This window comes from Carcharhinus amblyrhynchos, chromosome 6, assembly GCF_965287045.1.
Source record: "Carcharhinus amblyrhynchos chromosome 6, sCarAmb.v2.hapA, whole genome shotgun sequence".
Lineage (NCBI taxonomy): Eukaryota > Metazoa > Chordata > Chondrichthyes > Carcharhiniformes > Carcharhinidae > Carcharhinus > Carcharhinus amblyrhynchos.
In genome coordinates, this window is record NC_137329.1 from 20154275 (window position 1) to 20174733 (window position 20459).

The following is a 20459-nucleotide window of genomic DNA, read 5'->3' on the forward strand; positions in this document are numbered from 1 at the left end:
TTTCTTCTCCCCTATGTACTCTATGAATAGTACGCTTTGTCTGTATAGCACACAAAAACAATACTTCTCACCGTACACCAATACATATGTCAATAATAATTCAAGTCAATATTTCATTGGCTGTAAAGTGCATTGGGATGTTCTGAGATTGTCAAAGGTGTTATAGAAATGCAAGTCTTTCTTTTAGATGGTAACTTGGTATTATCGCTAGACTAATCATCTAGAAACTCAGCTAACGTTCTGGGGACCTGGGTTTGAATCCCACTATGGCAGATGGTGAAATTTGAATTCAATAAAAAAAATCTGAAATTAGGTATCTATTGATGACCATGAAATCATTGCCAATTGTCGGAAAAACCCATCTGCTTCTCTAACGTCCTTTAGGGAAGGAAATCTGCCATCCTTACCCAGTATGGCCTACATGTAACTCCAGAGCCACAGCAATGTGGTTGACTTTCAACAGCCCTCCAGGGGCAACTAGGGATGGGGAATAAATGCTGGCCAGCCAGCTACACCCATGTCCAATGAATGAATAAAAAAAATCACCTCCCATTGGTGAATATTTATATACATAGCTACACTTCAAACTGAGTACCTTGCTTTTTCAAAGCACAAAAGTTATGGGAAATTGTATTATTTAAAAAGTGGAAATGGATCAGCTAGAACATCAACATCTTTTTCCCAAAGATAGGGGAGTCTAAAACTAGAGGGCATAGATTTAAGGTGAGAGGGGAGAGATACAAGAGGGTCCAGAGGGGCAATTGTTTCACACTGAGGGGTGAGTGTCTGGAACAAGCTGCTAAAGGTAGTAGTAGAGGCAGGTACAATTTTGTCTTTTAAAAAGCATTTCGACAGTTACATGAATAAGACGGGTATAGAGGGATATGGGCCAAACACAGGCATTTGGGACTAGCTTAGGGGTTAAGAAAAAGGGCAGCATGGACAAGTTGGGCCAAAGGGCTTGTTTCCATGCTGTAAACATCTATGACTCTAAGTTTGATGGATTACTGCCAGTGTTAAATCACAGTTGATTGGAAAATCTAAACGTGTGTGTGCATGAAGTGTAAAGTATCCCGTTCCACAGAATTTTAACAATTTGTGTCTCAAGCAGCCCAAAGCTCAGAAAGAAAAATGGTTATCTGGTTTCTATGTTAACTGTAACATTTAAGATAATACAATAATTGTCCAGTGAACTCGACAACTACTACCATTTAGTCAGATTTTGTATTGTCAGCTTCATTTCAGCCTTTCAATCTTTCATTTATTTCAAAAGGCAGACAGTGGGAAGTTACAAGGCCAATGTGTGAAGGAAAACAAATAAAACTGAATTATTTACCGGCTGAATAGTATGTCAAAACAGTCAGACATGCATATATCAGTAAAGATCAAATTAGTTCACAAAATTTAAAACGTCCCTCTTTAAGAAGATATCTTATGGATGGGTAAAGGACAGATGAAGCAATTTTCTATGGATCTGCATGAAGTGATAGAATCATAGAATCCCCACAATGTAGTACGAGGCCATTCAGCCCATCAGTTCTGCACTGACCACAATTGTATCCAGGCCCTATTACTGTAATGCCACATATTTACCCTGCTAACTCCCCTGACAGTAGGGTCAATTTAGCATGACCAGTCAACCTAAACCTTTGGAGTGTAGGAGGAATGATGTGGATATGGCGGCGTTGGACTGGGGTAAACGCAGTAAAAAGTCTGACAACACCAGGTTTAAGTCCAACCGATTTATTTGATAGTAAACTCACTAGCTTTCAGGGTTAGCCCCTTCGTCAGGTGAATCCTGACTAACCCCGAAAGCTAGTGAGTTTACTATCAAATAAATCGGTTGGACTTAAACCTGGTGTTGTCAGACTTTTTAATGTGTAGGAGGAAGCCAAGACACCCAGAGGAAACCCACACAAACACAGGGAGAATGTGCAAACTCCACACAGACAGTGACCCGAGGCCGGAATTGAAACCGAGTCCCTGGAGCTGCAAGACAGCAGTGCTAACCACTGTGTCACCGTGTTGCCCAAAGGCTTCAGCAAACCTTGAAGCAAATTTTTAGTGCGTTTGTGTGAAAGTAGACACCTGATCAATCTGCATTACGATATCTGCCATGTAAAATTGTGAATATCACAGCACACCTTGTGATATTGGGCCTTAGGGATGATGTTAATACTGTCCACGCTGTGCAAACTGGGCAGACAGGCAGTTAAAATCATCCAAGGCACCCAGCTGCTGAGGTCCTGCTCTCTCTCCCCACCGCTTCTGATTGCAACACACCCTTCTGGGAGCCTGTTGTTTTTATATACAGCTTGGGCTCCGATTTCATTATTGGGCCTAGAGGCTACTTTAACCAAAGGGTAGCACGAGGTCACCATGTGGCTTTTGCATCAGGCTGCCTTAGCAGCGAGATATTAGGTGCATTCTCAATTGTTTACCTATTGCTGAGAAATGTGCCTTCACTAACAATTTCTAAGACTATGGCAAGCTTTGTTGTGACTGCCATATTGATGGTGGAAGGGCTGATGACATCTATTTTCCTGTCATGTCAAATATCTTCCATCACAGAATGCCTGCTGGCTCCAGTACACAATCAAACTGGAAATAATCAGCCATAGAAAAAGGGGGCATTTCCAAAGACATCCGTTCTTATCTGAACAATGCCTATCTGAAAACCTTATTACAAAGTATAAGTGGGATGCAATGTGTAGGTGTGAATGTGTGGTGGTGCTTGGGAAATATAATACAGACTCTCGTGCCAGTCTGCACAACACTCACTTGAGTAAAGCTCATCCCATGATGCATCAGTCTATAATCCAATGAGTCTGTCCTAATATCACACAATAATTATCCTTTGTTGTTTTTGCTCTTTGTGCTACATACTTAATTGCAGACAATGTATCGGGTAAGCTGTCCAATGCAAGGCCATTCCACAGCCGAGAAGGTACTTTGTTCCCTGATAAACAGCAAACAAAACAGCCACGCACAACAACTACATTTTAAAGAGAACATTGTTTGCAACGTTCAAAACACAATTAAGCAAAGTATTTAAGCAATCAAAGCATTTTCATTTTCATAGATCTTAACACATCAGCTGGCAATGTTACACCACAGTGCATTGTGTGAGAAGTTGCCAACCTTCTGGATTGGCTCTTCCAACAATGCAATGATTAAACGCTATAATAAGCACAATTTGTAATTTGAGAATGTTCAAACCTACCTCTCAAATGGTTTGTGTGCTTGGGGACTTGACACTTTCTATTCTCTCAAAAGTCTATTAAGACACTGAATGTTTATAATCTCCTATAATTTAATAGCTCCATGCTAACACTCTCATCTCTTAATCAGAAGGTTACAAAAAGTTGTGTCTGCCCAGCAACCGTGAAAGAATGGCAATATTGTTTCCAGGTCAAGATGGTGGCTTGGAAGGTAATTAGCAGATGGTGATCAACAATAGCAGAAAACGCTAGAAAATCTCAGCAGGCCTAACAGCCTTCAGTGGGAACCATTCCCTCCAGGATACCCTGGTCCACTCGTCCATTGCACCCAACACCTCACCCCCTGACAAAGGTACCTTCTCAGGCAATCAAAAGGTGCAACACTTGTCCCTTTACTTCCTCCCTGCTCACCATCCAAGGACCCAGACATACTTTTCAGGTAAAGCAGTGCTTCACGTGCACCTCCTTTAATCCGGCCTATTGCTCCCAACGTGGTCTATTCTATAAAGGAGAGACCCAAGCACAGACTGGGTGACTACTTTGCAGAACACCTTTGCTCCATCTGCAAGCAGAATCCAGACCTTCCTGTCGCTTGCCATTTCAACACACCGTCTTGCTTTCAGGTCCATATATCTGTCCTTGGCCTGTTGCAATGTCCCATTGAAGCCCAATGCAAACTGGAGGAACAGCACCTCATTTTCTGATTAGACACATCACAGCCTTCCCGACTGAACATTGAGTTCAACAACTTCAAAGCATGAACTCTTCCATCCACCTTCACCCCATTTTCATTAATTTTATGTTATTTCATTTGATCTTATTCATTTATGCATATATTCTTAAAAATATTTTTAATTTTAATTTCTTCCATCATTTCATTTCTCCACCCTTTTAAAATCTTGATTTCCATCATTTTTCCCCACCATGGTCTGCCCTCCCCCCACTCCACTGGGGCTTTCTGCCGTTTACACATTCTGCTCTCTTAATGGACTGCTATTAGTGCCTTTCTTAGCCATAATCACCACTATTTACATTCCTTTTGTCTGTTTGTCTATGACATCTTTGTCAATTTCCCACCTCCAACCTAACACTATAAAAATCATCCTACTTTCTGTTATCTTCAACTCTGACAAAGGGTCATTCTAACTCAAAATGTTGGCTCTGTTCTGTCTCCACAGATGCTGTCAGGCCTGCTGAGATTTTCCAGCATTTTCTGCTTTTGTTTCAGATTCCAGCATCTGCAGTAATTTGTTTTTATTACAGTAGATGGTGGTGCTCCCATGTACCTGCTGCTCTTTCCCTAATAGTAAAGATCCAAAGTTTGGAAGGAGCTTTGGTGAGTTGCTGCACTGCAACTTGTAGTTGGCACTGCTGCTCCTGTGTGTCAGTGGGGGTGCCAATCAAGTGGGCTACTTGGTCCTGGATGGTATCAAGCTTCTTGAGTGTCGTTGGTGCTGCACTTATCTGGTAAAGTGGAAAACATTCCATCACATCCCTGACTTGTGTCTTGTAGATGCTGGACAAGCTTTGAGAATCAGGAGATGAATGACTCTCCACAGAATTCCTAGCTTTTGACCTGCTCTTGTAGCCACAGAATTAATATGGCAGGTCCAGTTCAGTTTCCGGTCAATGATAACTCCCAAGGATATTGACTGATGAGGGATTCAACAATGGTAATGCTACTGAATGTCAAAGGGGTATGATTAGATTCATAGAATCATAGAATCCTGCAGTGCAGAAAGAGGCCCTTCCGCCCATCAAGTCTGCACCGACCACAATCCCACCCAGGCCCTACCCCCATATCCCTACATATTTTACTCACTAATCCCTCTAACCTACGCATCTCAGGACACTAAGGGGCAATTTTAGCATGGCCAATCAACCTAACCCACACATCTTTGGACTGTGGGAAGAAACTGGAGCACCTGGAGGAAATCCACGCAGACACGAAGAGAATGTGCAAACACCATACAGACAGTGACCCGAGCAGGTAGTTGAACTCAGGTCCCTGGAGCTATGAAGCAGCAGTGCTAACCACTGTTCTACCGTGCCGCCCAAGATTCTGTCTTGTTGGAGATGGTCACTGCCTGGCACTTGTATGGCACAATTGTTACTTGTCACTTGTCAGTCCAAGCTTGAGTGTTGTTCAGGTTTTGCTGGAGATTAATGTAATGCTTAAATATCTGAGGAGTCATGAGTGGTGCTGAACATTGTGCAATCATCAACAAATATCCCCACTTCTTACCTCATGATGGTCATTGATGAAGCAGCTGAAGGTGTTTGGGCCTAGGACACTACCCTGAGGAACTCCTGCAGTGACATCCTGACACTAAAATGATTGACCTCCAACAACCACAAGCACCTTCCTAGTGCCAGGTATGATTTCAACCAGTGGGGAATTTCTTCCTGATTCACTTTGACTTCAGTTTTTCAGGGATTCTTTGATACCACACTCAGTTAAATGCTGTCAAGGGCAGGAAATATCGCCTCACCTCTTGAGCTCAGCTCTTTTATCGATATTTGGACTAAGGCTGTAATGAATTCAGGAGCTGAATGATCCTGGCAGGACCCAAACTGAACATCAATAAGCAGGTTATTGCTGAGAGAGTGCCACATGACAGCACTGCAGACAACACATTCCATCACTTTACTGATGCTAAGGGGAGGTTGATGGAATGGCAATTAGCTGGGTTAGATTTGTCCTGCTTTTTGTGGGCAGGACATACCGGGGAAATCCTTCACATTTCCAGGTAGATGTTGATGTTGTAGCTGCACAGGAACGCTTGGCTAGGGGTTGTGGCATATTGTCACAGCCCTTAGGCTAGCCAATATCTTCAGCCACTTTTTGGTACTTATTAGGGATTAATCAGATAGGGTGAAGATTGGCATCCATGATACTGGAGACCTCTGGAGGAGGCTGAGATATGTCATCCACTTGCTGCTTCTGGCTTAAAGTGGTTACAAATGCTTCAGTATTGAATTTTGTATGGGCTAACCCATCATTGAGGATGGGATATTTGCAGATCTCTCTCCTGCAGTGAGTTGTTTAATTGTCCACCATCATTCACGGCTGGATGTGGCAGGACTGCAGAGCTTAGGTCTGATCGGTTGGTTGTAGGATCACCTGGTTCTGTTTATCACTTGCTGCTTCTGCTGCTTGGTATGCAAGTAGGCCTGTGTGGTAGCTTCACCGAGTTAACAACTCATTTTTAGGTATATCTGATGCAGCTCCTTCTTTCCCCAGTACTGGTGCCAATGTCCCACGAATTTGAACCCATTTCTCCCATATCAACCTTTGAGCCACACTCTTATCTCTTTAATCTTATTGATCCTGTGCCAATTAGCTTCTGGTTCAGGTAGAAATCGGAGATTATTCTCTTTTTTGTAATTTATAACTGAGCCCCTAGCTGCTCATATTCCTTCATTGATCAGAAGAAGGCCTGTTACAGTCCTGCTAAGTGCCTGAACAGCGCTTATTACAGTGTGATTTCCATAAAGGAGGCGATACGTGGCGGTACGTGGATACGTGCAGTATGTGGCGAAAAACTGCAGCAGGCGACGGTGCAGAGGGACCTCGGGGTCCTTGTGCATGAGTCGCAAAAACCCAACTTGCAGGTGCAGCAGGTGGTCAGGAAGGTGAATGGGATGCTGGCCTTCATAGCGAGGGGGATTGAATATAAAAGTAGAGAGGTCTTGCTGCAGCTGTATAGGGCATTGGTGAGGCCGCAGCTGGAGTACTGTGTGCAGTTTTGGGCGCCGTACTTACGCAAGGATATTTTGGCCTTGGAGGGAGTGCAGAGGAGGTTTACTAGGCTGATGCCGGAGTTGAGGGGGTTGAGCTATGAGGAGAGGCTGAATAAACTGGGCTTGTACTCGTTAGAGTTTAGAAGAATGAGGGGAGATCTCATTGAGACGTATAAGATGACGAATGGGATGGATAGGATAGAGGTGGAGAGACTCTTCCCGCTCAAAAAAGACAGTAGGACTAGGGGGCACAGCCTCAAGATAAAGGGGGGGCGGTTTAGAACGGAGTTGAGGAGGAACTTCTTCACTCAAAGGGTGGTGAATCTCTGGAATTCTCTGCCCGTTGAAGTGGTGGAGGCTACCTCGCTGAATATTTTTAAGACGCGGGTTGATGGGTTTTTGATAAGAGAGGGGATTAAGGGTTATGGGGAGAGGGCGGGAATGTGGAACTGAGCCACGACAGATCAGCCATGATCTTGTTGAATGGCGGGGCAGGCTCGAAGGGCTAGATGGCCTACTACTGCTCCTATTTCTTATGATACAGGGCTGTCACTGGCTTTTCAGTCAATGATCCAAACATGTACCATCTCCACTAAATACTGCTTAATGTATACGTCAATCTTGTTCTTTAATCCAATGCCAGGAGATAAAAAACATGTACTTACATTGAGCCCTTTGCAACATCAAGATATCCCAAAATTCTTTAGAGCCAATTAAGTACTTTTGTAATGAAGTTGTAACGAAGGAGAGCAGGAATCAATTTCTGCACTGCAAGCTCTCACCAAGAGCAACCAGTGATCGAGCGGGCTGGGAGGGGTACATTTCATGTGGCAATTGACCAAGCCGGAGATGGGGCGATCAGCCAGCGAGGCCAGTGATCAGGAGGAGCACACTATATCCAAGGGGGTGCCTGACAGACCTTTCGCACAGAACAGAGAGAGATCTGCGCAAGCACAATTGCATCTCCAGCTTTCTTGCAAGCTTCAGCCCCACCCCCTCTCCCTGCTGGCGTCAAATTCCATTTTCGGACTCGCCCAAGAAACAGCTCGGAAACTCTCCTGTTTTCATGCTCGTTCAACACTCAGAATTGTTTTGTAACATCGCCCCCAGCACCTCTGGCAGTGCAGCACTCCCTCAGTCCTGCGGAGGGAGTTAGCCTAGCTTGCCTGCTCAAGTGTCTTGAGTGACACTGTGAATCCATGGCATTCTAACTCAGAGTTTAGAACACTGATCATGGTTAGCTTCTAAATTATCACCCAGGGAAGTCTTATCCCTGTCATATGATAGCTTTTCATCTCACATTCACTCTCCCTTGAATTAGCTCCTCATCTCAGGTGTCACTTTGTTTTTGCTATGAGATTGTCAACTTATTGGGAGGGTGGGGAGCGAGATTATAACCTACAGCCCTCGACAATATTATCATGTGCATACTGGGTGATGCTGCATGCTCCTTTGACAAGTGAAACTGTATTTATACAATGTTGGATATATCAGTTACAATACAGATCTCAAATGGAAGAATCATAAAATGCTAAAAAAAGGTAATAATTTGAAGTGTTATTGCAAACTTTGTTTTAAGTAAGCCTATTGTTTAGAAAATTGATTCTGAGGCAGTATACACTATTCCTAAAGTGTACAACGTCTCCCAGCTGCTTTGAAGTCTATCTATGTTTGTGAGCTGCCCCCAAGTGCTTCGACATATTAAGACGTTCCTTCCGACAATCCCAGCGTATTCATCTGCAACTTTATTGAAAGGTGACAGCATTGTGCTACAGAATGGCAGGAGATTGATTCACACCTCCAATTTCCCCGCACATTGGGATGCTCAACCTGAGCTGGGTCATCGGTAGAAAGCACCAAGCTGAGCTAAGGCCCTTTTCCTGCGGGGAGGGATAATTGAGGGCAAGTCAACTAGGACTACCCTGGTGCACCTGGTTACGGAGTGGCATTAGCAGAAATCCTTGTAGTTGGTCATCTGCTCAGCTTCTCTGCTGGAAGCATGCAGACGGCACAGGTAGTTTAGATTTTTTTTGAAAAATGAACATTAAAGTGTTGATGATAGCAAGGCAAAGATATAAGTTAGACATATTTTGGAAAGATCTGTAAATAAAACTCTGTACTTTTTCTCTGGAAAACATGCGATCATTGTCTGTCAAATCTTCAAACATTCCAGCAGCTTAACTATTCACAGGACATTCTGACTTTGCAGGTCATTGTTTATCCTAAAATTCAGAGGTTTGTGCACCTATGTGGAATTCAATTATTTCAAGGTGTATATCTGAAGATGTTGAAAGCCCCCAGGTAATCAATAATATTCCATTATTTGCACTGCTTATATATATATGCATATATAAAACATATAAGAACATAAGAACATAAGAAATAGGAGCAGGAGTAGGCCATCTAGCCCTTCGAGCCTGCCCCGCCATTCAATAAGATCATGGCTGATCTGTCGCGGCTCAGTTCCACTTTCCGGCCCTCTCCCCATAACCCTTAATCTCCTCTCTTATCAAAAACCCATCAACCCGCTTCTTGAAAATATTTAGCGAGGCAGCCTCCACCACTTCAACGGGTAGAGAATTCCAGAGATTCACCACCCTTTGAGCGAAAAAGATGTATGTATATAACATTTATATAAATTCTGCCAAGAAACAAATGAGAAAAAAGCTTCAATAGAAAAGACAAAGCTTTCTAAAGCGTCTTAATATAGACTGAATTCAGTATGAACCTGTTCAATGACTAGAAAATAACTCTGCAGCTCCCTCTAGTCGGGGTTGCCTAGTAACCACTGAGGACCATCTATATTAACCCTTCCCTTCCCATTCTTTTGCTGCTGTCACAACTTGTATTTATTTTAATAGTATAAATTCCTCAGTTTTCTCTCCCCGCTCCCCTCCCCCCCAACCCAAGAGGCAAATATCTCCCAGTTAACCAAATTTACAACCAGACAGGAAGATTATTTTTTTAACAAGCATTTTTAAGCAGTCAACATATTGTAACAGGGATGGATGCCAAGGCAGGTTTCATCCAGGGCTGCTTCGTTTACAGGTATTTTCAATGCCCAAAGTAGGGGTGAAACAGTGTGCCACTGGGCTTACAGAGTCAGACAACTGAGTGACCTGAAGGTGAAAGAACACTTGGGAAAGAGTGACAATAACCTAATTAGTTTCACATTGAAAATAGTTAAAAGAGAAGGAGTCCGCAGTCAGGGTGCTGGACTGGAAATGAGTTAATTTCCATGGACTGAACAGGGATCTGACACAAATTAATTGATTGGAAAAATAGCAGATTAAACACAGATCAGCAAATATATTCAAATATGAGGTAGGAAAGGCGCAGGTGGATAACATTATGATTTTGAGTAAAGGGCATGTGCCAAAGAGATTCCAGCAAAAAATAGACTTCAGAAGTGATATAAATGAAAGGGGTTACAAACAAGAAAACAATTATAAATATAAAAGTGTAAAATAAGAAGAAAACAACCAGATTAAGGTTAAGGCTAAGGACATAAAAAGTCCACATGCACAGCATGAAGAAAAATAAGAAGGACATTGTAAGGACTGAGTGAGGGAAAGGACGATCAAAGAGTAGAAAACTTAGGGACAAAAGAATGTTCTGTATTTGAGCAGAACAGGATAGCAGAAATCGCAAATAAGTATTCTGCCCCTTTTTGTTTCATGAAGGACGTTGAAAGTGGGGCAGTGAGTGTACCTACTAAGGTATGAAAATAGTTCATGAGACTGAAAATAAAATGGGCACAGATAGTGTCCATTCCAGAATATGGAAGGAAATTGTGGGAGACTTAAGAGAGGAGCTAACCAATATTTCTGACTGTGAGTTGTTTCAAAAGCCTGGAAGGGGGCAAGTATCACATCACTGTTTTGAGAAAGGGGCAAAGGATAAGGTAGGAAATTCTAAGATAGGGGTATGTGTAAATTTTAGAATTAAAAATACTGGATAAAATTAGTTAACATTTAGCAAGTTAAAGGCTAATCGTAGATAATTAGCAACAATTTGATCAGCGAGGTCACACGTGACTAATTAGATTTTTCAAGGCAGTTATAGAACATGTGGGTAAGGTGAAAGGGGAGACAGTATATTATAGGAATTTACAGAAGCCATTCAATAATATCCCATATAAATTTAAGCTCATATTATAAAAGACAAAGGACTGCAGGAAGCAAGACATAACTAAGATAATTCCAATCTGTAATTATCTTGCAATTGTGTCTTTGCCTATATATGCCATGTTTGTGAACTTACTCACCTGATGAAGGAGCAGTGCTCTGAAAGCTCGTGATTCCAAATAAACCAGTTGGACTTTAACCTGATGTTGTGAGACTTCTTACGAGGGAACAGAAAGCAAAGAGCAGGGATATAAGAATGGCTTTGGATTGGCAATATGTCCGTTTGAGTGTGGCCCAAGGGTCCTTGCTTTGTTTTCTGTGCATAGATACTTAAGAAGAACAAAGCAAAATTAAAGCTGAAGGATGAAAACAATGAGAAAGGATGAAAAATGATGAGAAAGAAAGATAGAGATTGCTACTGGGCAGTGTTTAACAGGGTGGGCTGATGGATGGCAGATGCAGTTCAGTACAGAAAAATTAAAACTGATACATTTCAGGAAAATGAACCATGAAAGGAAGTGTATCCCAAATGGTAGGATTCTTAACAGAATAGGGACAGTAAAGGGTAAATCAAGCTTCCAAATAATGAAATGTTTTGAGAAGAGACGATTTGTGTCTGTTAGTTGAAAACTTGTTAGTAAAGGGGGAACTCAGGATTGTCATTACAAGGGGAAAGTTTGAGCATGTGCTTGTATAGGGAGTTACTGAGCACATGGTCATTGAGACAAAGAATATGACACATATCTGGAAAAAGAAGCAAAGAAGAGCTATTGGAATTGATTGCACCAGTTGTGTTTCTTTATATCTGGTTTGAATGATCCTACAAGAGCTCAATGATCAAGATAAAGAGATATTTTTGGATTTTTACTCAAACTCAACCGGAATGATATAAAAATCCTCCTTTACAAAATAAATTTCTTCTCAATCTGTTGAACAGTTTGGATTCAAGGCAGAGTGCAAAGTGCCAATTCCATCACCTCTCCCTACCCTCATAGTATAAATCTCTATTGACTCTCTTTCCTCTCAGCTCTGATGAAGGGTCATCTCGACTCAAAATGTTGGCTTGATTCTCTCTCCACAGTGGCTGTCAGATCTGCTGAGATTTTCCAGCATTTTTCTGTTTTTGTTTCAGATTCCAGCATTCACAGTATTTTGTGTTTATGGCAGTGTGCAAAGTGTCCTAGGCCCAATCATCTTCAGCTAATTCATCAATTACCTTCCCTCCATCATAAAGTCAGAAGTGGGGATGTTCGCTGATGACTGATACTGAAACAGTCTGTTTGTAAATGCCGTAAACCTGGACAATAACCAACTTGGGCTAATAAGTGGCAAATGCCAGACAATGACCATCTCCAAAAAGAGAGAATCTAACCATCACCCCTTGACATTTAATAGCATCACCATCACTGAATCCCCCACTATCAACAATCTTCGGGCTAGCATTAACCAGAAACTGAAATGGACTAGCCATATAGATACTGTGACTACAACAGCAGGTCAGAGACTTGGAATTCTGCAGCGAGTATCTCATATCTCACCTCCTGACTCCCCAAAGACTGTTACCATCAATGACTGTTATGCATCTATGAGGCATAAGTCATGAGTGTGATGGAGTACTCTCCTTATCAGGATGAGTGCAACTCCATGAACACTCAAGAAGCTTGACACTGTACATTCATTTCCTCCGCCACTGACATAAAGTGGCAGCAGTGTGTACCATCTACAAGATGCACTACAGCAACTCACCAAGTCTCCTTCGACAGCATTTTCCGAACCTGCGACATCCAGCACCTCAAAGGACAGGGGACAGCAACTGCATGGGAACAACACCATCTGCAAATTATCCTCCAAGCCTCTCACCATCCCGACTTAGAAATACATTAACTATTGCTGGGACAAAGTCCTGGAACTCCCTCTCTAACGGAACTGTGCATGTATCGACAACACGTGGACTGTGGTGGTGTAAGGCAGGTCATCACCAGGTTCTCATGAGCAATTAGGGATGGACGATAAATGTTGGCCTAGCCAGTGATGCCCACATCCCATGAATGAGCAAATAAAAAGTAATGTGAAACCAGTGCAGAAATGTTCACCGTGCATGATGCGGCCCATTTATTTCAAAGTCTAATTAACTTCCAATTCAAGGAATAAATTTAAATACAAAACTGTGTCCAAACATAAAATATATCACAATAAGCACTTTTTGTTGCCTTGTAAAAGTAGCAAATTGTCTACCAAATTTCAGCTGGATAAAGAACAGTAAAAAAAATGAGTTCAGATAAAATGGTGTCAAATGCTTTATGTTTGACTGAATTACTTATTGAATGATCACATGGACTGTGGACTTAAACCAGCTATTCTTTCTTGGCAAACAATGCATCTTTCACAATTTCTCCCATATTCTATTTCTTGCTTCTATCTATTTGTGCTTTAATGTGTTTATTTATTTGTCTGCATGGTTCCATTCTATTTTGCGTAGGATTATATAAAGTTTACATAGAAACAGAGAAACGAGAAGCAGGAGTAGGCCAATTGGCCCTTCGAGCCTGCTCCACAATGCCTGATCATTGAATTCAATATCCTGATCCCCCATTCACCCCACACCCTCCCCCATATCCCTTGATTCCTCTAGCCTCAGGAGCTATATCTAATTCCTTCTTGAAATCAGACAACATTTTGGCTCAACTATTTTCTGTGGTAGAAGAAATTTCTCCTCACCTCAGTTCTAAAAGGTTTACCCCTTATTCTCAAACTATGACCCCTAGTTCTGGACTCACTCCCCACCAGCCCCCACCCCCCCACCCCACCGCCCATGCATTGGGAACATACTTTCTGAATCTACCCTGTCTAACCCTGTTAGAATTTTATAAGTTTCTGTGAGATCCCCTCTCACGCTTCTAAACTCCAGTGAATATAACTCAGGTATTCACCAATGCCGTGCTTATTCTCTGTATCAGTTTCCTCTCACCCTATTTACTTTGTCTCATTTAATCAACATATTTCCCCTATCCTTTTTCCCTCAGTTCCCCATAAATGCAGTTATGCTTTGATTATTTTACTGAGCTGTATCCTATGGATTCCACACACAGGCAAATAATGGTGAATAGCCTATAATTTTTTAGCTCATATTAATTTGGATTTCTGGCTCTTACTGCTCTGCTTGCCTTGCTATTGTCCTGGGCAAAGATTTAAGTGTGGAGAATTAAGCACTTCAGAGCTCATTTATACGTTGAGTAGACAGCAGCTAACATTTTGCATGGAAATTATTTCTGTGGCACAGCAGCACACACGATATAGTTAGGGTCCATGTTTATTAAAGTTTGTTTTTTAATGTCACAAGTAGGCTTACATTAACAATGCAATGAAGCTACTGTGAAAATCCCCTTGTCACCACGGTCTGGCACCTGTTCAGGTACACTGGGCTAATGCACCTAACCAGCACGTCCTTTGGACTGTGGGAGGAAAGCCATGCAAACTTGGGGAGAATGTGCAGACTCAGCACAACCACTGACCCAAAACTCAGCACAACCACTGACCCAAACCAGGAATCGAACCTGGATCCCTGGCACTGTGAGGTAGCGGTGCTAACAACTGTGCCACATTGCTGCTCCCATTACCACCATGGTGCATGCAGTAGAGTAAAGTCTATTATACATGATAATGATTATATTATTTATGATTTTAATTTTTGTATATAGACAGAACAATCACCTATCATACCTTTGTTAATCAGTTTGATTCACTCAGCAAAAGATTTAATGACAATGACATGAATCCCCCTGGGAGATAAGCAAACACTACTTTCCTGGTGCCCCTAAAGTGATGCAGAACTCTGACCCATCAAGCAGGACATGTTTCACATTGAATAGTTTCATCAATGGTGAATGTCTGGACCAGTTTCCATAAATAGGAAGCCTCATGCCTGTTATAACTATAATGAACTCTCAACCTATTCTGGCATTTAAGAAAGCACATGTCTGTTATGCTGTGTGATCATTAGAATCTGTATAAATATTATGTGAACTGAACCAGAAGCTAGTCACTGGTTCTTTAATAATGGAAACATTCAAATTTAATCTTGTCATGATTCGGAATGTTTTAAACATATATGCACTTAAATTAAGATGATATTGAATATTTATGATTGCAGAATCATCATATTCACGTGTATAACAAAGTGATGTAGTATAATTACATTTAATTGGATGATTATATCACATTCAAAAAGTTAGATTTAGGCTTTTTGATTCTTCGGCAACATTGTTTTAAACTGGAAAAAATGTTTCTTTAGAAGTACATTTTTTCATGCCAAAAGGAAGGAAACATTTTGGTCCTTCTTAGGTTACATGATTGAAACAATTTATGGTATCTCTGCAATATATGGTTGATATAATATAGCTGGAGTTATCCGCACCATTATTCACATAATGCCATGCTATCTTTAACATCCTGCTAAAACAAAGGGGGGGCGTTTTCCTGTCCCGCCCACCACAGGAATCATAGTGGGCGGGAACAGACCATGCAAAGGATTGCAACAATGGGCGGGATTTTCCAGTTTTGGGGACATCACAGCCAGAAAATCCACAGGGCAGAATTTTACCAGCAGGTCTGCCCGAGGTTCGTACAATCCTGCCTGAGGCCAACAGAGAATACTGTTCTCCGAGCCTCGCCCGACCCCAAAATCGGGGCAGGCGTGCCAGTGAAATTTTGGCCATAGAGTCCTTCAGATGAGGCATTAAGCCTCCTCAGGTAGACATAAAGATTCCACGTCACTATTTCCAAGAGGAGCAATATTTATCTCTTAACTAACATCACTAAAGGAAAAGGTGACCTGGTCATTCCCTCTTTACTGCTTGTGGAAGCTTACTTGCAAATTGGCTTCCACATTCCTAGATTACAGCAGTAACAATGTTTCATTAGCTATAAAGTGCTCCAGGATGTCCTGAATGACTCAATATAAATGTATATTCTTTCATTTCTTCCTTTATATTGTTTAAAAATGTAACACTTGATGCAAGGCATGCTTTGCAGATCTAATTGTTTCTTGTATTAATGTTTATAGCGAAATGATCCCACATGGGAGAGTGATAAAGAACGCACATGGGATCTGGGGTAACTTAGCAAGTTGGATTCAAAACTGGCTTAGTGGTAGGATGATGTGGATGTGCCGGCGTTGGACTGGGGTAAACACAGTACAAAGCCTGACAACACCAGGTTTTAGTCCAACCGATTTATTTGATAGTAAACTCACAAGCTTTCGAGGGGACTGCCTCTTCGTCGGATGAATGGAGAGTTCTGGCCTCGGACAGAGCATATAAAGCACAGACAGTTTAGAGATTACTGATTAGAATGCGAATCTGAACAGCAGGTTAGGTGTAAAGATTCGCATTCTAATCAGTAATCTCTAAACTGTCTGTGCTTTACATGCTCTGTCTGAGGCCAGAACTCTCCATTCACCTGACGAAGAGGCAGTCCCCTCGAAAGCTTGTGAGTTTACCATCAAATAAATCGGTTGGACTAAAACCTGGTGTTGTCAGACTTTTACTGTTTTTAGTGGTAGGAGACAGAGGGTTTTTTTGTGTGACTGGAAACCAGTGTACAGTGCCATACCACGGGAATCAGTGCTAGCTCCCTTGTTGGGATAGATAGAAATAATGATATATATAAACAATATAAATGATAATGTGGTGGGGGTGGAATGATAAATAATTTTGCAGATGACATGAAGATTGGAGAGTGGCTAAGAGTGAGGAAGCAGTGCCGGAAAAGTCAAACGGTTTGGTCAGATTGGTAGATCAGTGGCAGATGGAATTTAACCCTAAGAATGTGAGGTGATGCACTTTGGAAGGAGTAACAAGATGAGGGAGTATTCAATGAATGGCAGGATGCAAGGAAGCTCAGAGGAACAGAGGGATTTTGGGGTGTTTGCCCACAAATCCCTGAAGGTTTCAGGACCGGTTAATGGGGTAATTAAGAGCCCACATGCATTTAATAGTTGTGGCATAGATTATAAGAGCAAGGAGATTAAGTTGGAGCCATGTAAAACTTTGGTTAGGCCACAACTGGAGTACTGTGTGTAGTTCTGGTTGGCTCACTATAGGGAGGGTGATTGCATTGGAGAGGGTACAGAGTATATTCACCAGGATGTTGTCTGGGATGGAGCACTTCAGTTATGAAGAGATAGGCTCAAGTTGTTTTCTTTAGAGCAGAGTGAGGGGAGTACCTGATTGGGGTGTTTAAGATTATGAAGGACATGGTCAGGGTGGATCAGAAGCAGCTGTTCCCTTTCATTGAAGGGTCAGTAACAATGGGGCATTATTTTAAGATGTGGGGCAGGTGGTTTAGAGGAGATTTGAGAAAAAGCATTTTCGCCCAGAAGATGGTGGGAGTCTGGAGTGCACTGCCTGGCAGGATAGTTGAGGCAGGAAACCTTTAAAAAGGGCATGGATGAACACTTGAAATGTTGTAACATTCAAGGTTATGGTTCAAGTGCTGGAAAGTGGGATTAGTGTAGATGTAGTTTAGTTTTGTCAGTGCAGATTTGATGGGCCAAAGGGCCATTTCTGTATTATATGACGATATGACTCTATGGGCCTGATTTTACCATTTTCATTCTAAGTGCTGAATCTGGGCATAATGCAGATCCGACTTAGAAATCTGCTTTCAGGTGCCCCCATATGCACTCAGCCTGAAAAAAAATCTGCAGTCCCATTTGCGCTGTGGGCAGGCTTAGCAAGGCTGGAACAATCAGATCTCTGAACTGTGCATGCACAATTAGAAAAAAATTTGAAAAAGCACATCTGTGTCAGATCATTCCCGGGCTGCAGAAAGCAGAGGAAGTGGCCCAGGAATGAAAAGCAGGAGCAAGGGTGCACACACACATCACTGCCTCCCTTATCCACCCCTCTGCTACCCAGACACATCGCTGTCCCCCTTATCCATCCCTCCACTACCCACACACATCACTACACCCCTTATCCACCCCCCCCACTAGCCACAACTTTACTGTCCCCCTTATCCACCCCCCCAACTACCCAGACTGATTGTCATCCCTGCCCCCCTCCCCTCCCCACTGATCGCCCACAGAGTGGCAGTGGACCCCCCTGCCTCCCTACCAGAGATCCATCTCTCTCATCCACCACAGATCCATCTACTGCCCCCACCAGAGATCCGTCTGCCCTCCCCACCAGAGATGCAGCTGCCCACCCCCACCAGAAGTCCATCTGCCCCCCCGCCCACCAGTGAGTGATCGGGCCTCCCCCTCCCCCGATACATCTTACCCACCTCCCTCTTCCTCCCCCCCCCCGCCACCAGACAGCGATCTGGCCTCTCTCCCCCTTCCCCCAGAGAATGTTCTGGCCTCACTCACTCCCACCCCCACAAACAACAAACTGGCCTCACCGCCCCCCCCCCCCCCCCCCCAACAAAGAGAATAGTCTGGTCTCACTCCCCCTCCCCTCCAGAGGAACATCTGACCTGCCTCCTCCTCCTTCCCAACCAGACAATGATTAGCCCTCCCCCCACCAGACAACAATCAGCCCTTCCCCACGCCCCCGCCAGAGATACATCTGACCCACCTCCTCCTCCTCCCCCCAATCAGACAACGATCTGACCTCACTCCCCTCCTCCCCCCCTCAACCAGAGAATGATCAGGCCTGCCTCCCTCCTCCCCCACCACTGATCTGAGTCAGAAAGCCATTGGAAGCTCTGAACACACTCTTCAGAAGCTGGAGCGCCCGATTCAGACTTTTATTCAGCAGGTCCATTACGGCGCAGTTCCAGATTGGCGAATGCGGTGGTAAAGGGGGAAATGCTGATAAAGATGGGCGGGCAGTTCATTAATTCAATTTAAATGCATGCAAATACATTTAAATCATCGTTGCGCCCATTTGGGCACGAATCGAATCACCACCATTCACGGGTTTCAGCAAAGTGGCAATCTGTGCAGATGATGGCGCAGATTGTGTTAATGGCCTCGCACCCAACTTTAACATGTTTTCGCACCCTAAAACGGGCATGACACAATGGTGAAATCGGGCCCTATGACAAGATATGCAAAAAATGCTGCATAAAGAAATATTTCACAAATTCTGCACTGGTGCTCTGAAATGTCCATATAACATGATGCATCAGGGCAGACACATGAAGCAGCGTAGACACTATCAAATTATACACTGCAATGCTTGATGGTAGTGGGGGTAGTAACAGCCAAACAAAATTATTACATCCTTGGCACCATATCAGAGAAATAGCAATTATAACTGTGAATTGTTGCAATTAGTAGCATGTCTGCACCCTTTGAATGTTCTCAAAATTATAACATCATTGAATATGGATCATTTTAGATTTCTATATGCACCTATTAAAAGTGGTGATACCTAGCCAAGTCTGATTATTGGCACATTGCCGATAATTGGAAAGATAAAAGACATGGCATTTCTAAACTGACAGATCTTCCAGCAATACAGTGAAAGTCTGAAAATTGCAACATAGCTTCAAGTTTTGAAGCTTTGCCACCATCAACTGACTTGACACACGTGTCTTGCTACTTTCTGAGTTGTTAGTTCGTCATGGCGCTCTTGAGTCTGTCAAAACAGGGGAAAGAGATGCTGTTCAAAGTTTAGGTTATTTTTTCTAAAATGTAAGATTGTTACAATTCTGTTTAAGCCCTCTGAAAGGCACAACTTGACTGAAAATGTCTCTGATCTTTTTTTTCTGGGTAATTGTACTTGTGTTTTTCGGCGGCTGAGAGTAATGTATCTAACAAGGCATAATAACCACAACACGCAGGAAGACAAATACCTGTATTGAACAGCAAGTTACAAAGCAGTAATTGCAATCCAGTGGTTACAAATTATACTGGGAACGGCTACATTAAAAGCTAGAATGATTAATGGAAGAACTCGGAACTGGTTTAGTTGTATTGACGGTAGTCGGTTCCTTGGTATTCTCTCATAATGAGAATGTGCAGTCAGTTAGCAACATTGGGTACTTGCAGGGGGAAAGAAGTGTATCTTGAGAGGGGACTCAGTATATAAGCGCAGCTGCTTGTCACATTGTGCCTTATCTCGCACAGAAAGATTTCAAAATGCTTCGCACTCAATTAATTACTTTCAATTGCATTGGCTGGATATTCAGCCAATTTTGTGCACAGCAAGATCCCACAGGTAGTGATTAGTCAGCTATATTTTTTTACAGCTGGTAATGGTTGAGCAAAGCACCTTTTCTAGGAGTCCTAGAAAATTCTTTGCTTTTTTTTCAAATAGCAGTGCCTATGGAAAGCGAGATAAAGATTTAGATGAAAATGTACAATACGGGGGAGCTGAAATAAGCTCAAGATAGTGGGACCCTCCCATGCGATTTTGCC